Below are 1975 nucleotides of genomic sequence, written 5' to 3'. Positions count from 1 at the left end.
AAAATTAGCTGGGCATTGTGGTGCGTGCCTGTAGTCCCAGCTACTCAGAAGGCTGAAGCAGGAGAATCGCTCAAACCTGAGAGGCGGAGGTTGCAGTGAGCCGAAATCGTGCCACTGCACTCCATCCTAGCAACAGAGTGAGAATCTGTCTCAAAATGAAAAAAGAAAAAAAAAAAAAAACAGAAAAATTCAGAGAACGAGAAAGAGATCTTGGAAATAAAAATACAACTGCAATGACTTTTTAAAAATCAATAGAGCAAACTCTATTGGAAGATAAAACTCAAGAAAATCCTTCACTTTTCTTTGAAATCAAGGACTTGTTAATAATAATAAAGAAAACTTCCTCCTGGAATTTAGAACAAGAATAGAAACCTTTTTGCAATTAAATTATCAGCCCAGCCTCTGATGAAGCCTATGTTATAGTAGGAACATCTGAGTGGTAATGAATGCCAGCAGCTCTGATGAAAAAAAAACAGGATCACTCCAGAAGACGACTTCCAGAAAGGAAGAGGAACAGAGAAAATAATGGGAGGGAAATTATTTTATATACACACACTTAATTCCCAGAATTCAAGGACATAAAACTGTAAATTAAAAGGATCCACAATTACACAAAATGAATATTAAAAGATCCCTAGGACACATTATCAAAAAATTTTAGAACATCAAAAATAAGATCCTAAAAGCTTCCAGACAGAAAAACAGGTCCCATAGAAATGACAGATTTGACTTTACAACAGCTATTTGACTTTACAACAGCTATATCAGAGGTGGCAGCATAGGGTGAAGGTTGGAAACCTGGCTGCTGGGTTTGAATCCTGACTCTATACTCTATGAGCAATGTTACCTTACACAGTCAATTCCTCATGGGAAAAATGGCATTAATGATGGTATCTACCTCATAGTGTTGTTATGAGGATGAGGTGAATTTGTATTTATAAGCGCTCAGAACAGTGTCTGGTACCTAATATTTGCGATTTAAGTATTTTCTAAATATACTTAAAGAAGATAAATTGAACAAGTATTCTAAATTCTGAGGGTAAATGAGTAAATGAGCTGCCATTTGCAAGTCAGTACCTAACTAAAAACTCTTAAATAGGTATGAGAATATAAAAAAAATTTTTTTTTTTTTTTTTTTAGACAGTCTCTTTCTGTCTTTCTGTCACCCAGGCTAGAGTGCAGTGGTGTGATCTCGGCTCACTGCAACCTCCACCTACCAGGGTCAAGCGATTCTCATGCCTCAGCCTTCCTAGTAACTGGGATTACAGGTGCTCGCCTATAATTAGCACTGGCTAATTTTTGTAGTTTTAGTAGAGATGGGGTTTCGCCATGTTGGCCAGGCTGGTCTTGAACTCCTGACCTCAAGTGATCTGCCCGCCTTGGCCTCCCAAAGTGCTGGGATTACAGGAATGGGCAAAAAAAAACAAAAACAAAAAACAAAAAAACCCCCATATTTTCAGGCATGCAAAGTTGCCCCAAAATTTACTTCTCCTGCACCTTTTCTCAGGAAGCTCCAAAATTATAAGCATCACTGAAAATAGGGATTAAACTAAGAAGGAAGATACAGTAGACAGGAAATAGGAAACCTAACACAGGAGAAAAGAAAAGGAAAGTCCCAGGATGACAGCTGGATAGCAGGCCTAGAGGGTAATCACTGAAGATCACAGGATGGTCTTCAGAAAAATAAATGGAATGGATAGATTCCTGCAAGATTTGACCATGTCGGACTTCATACTGAAAGAAGGAAGAAAAATTAGCAAAGGCTGCAAGGTACAAGGAAATGAACAAATGAAAATAAATCAGACAATTACTATGTACAGGAAAAACAGAAAGTTGAATAAGAAAAAGAAACAATCAGTACGCTACTTGGCCAAGCTGAGAGCAATATTAATTTAGTCCATTAATACAAATGTTTAATAGGGATTTAAGTAGAAACAATGATATAAGTATTCCAGAGGATTAAAAAGGGATACGA

The 1975-nt window shown here is 37.2% G+C and overlaps 1 non-coding gene across 1 annotated transcript; it reads left to right on the top strand.

The window, feature by feature from the left end:
* The first annotated feature begins 391 nt into the window (after nt 1-391).
* LOC123566995 (small nucleolar RNA SNORD74) lies at nt 392-471 on the top strand. The gene has a single exon (XR_006689706.2). It is a non-coding gene; the product is annotated as a small nucleolar RNA SNORD74 (small nucleolar RNA).
* Nucleotides 472-1975: the final 1504 nt, after the last annotated feature.

The sequence above is a fragment of the Macaca fascicularis genome, chromosome 9, assembly GCF_037993035.2.
Source record: "Macaca fascicularis isolate 582-1 chromosome 9, T2T-MFA8v1.1".
Classification (NCBI taxonomy): domain Eukaryota; kingdom Metazoa; phylum Chordata; class Mammalia; order Primates; family Cercopithecidae; genus Macaca; species Macaca fascicularis.
Note: the sequence above shows the minus strand (reverse complement) of the source record. Positions and strands in the feature narration are given on the sequence as shown.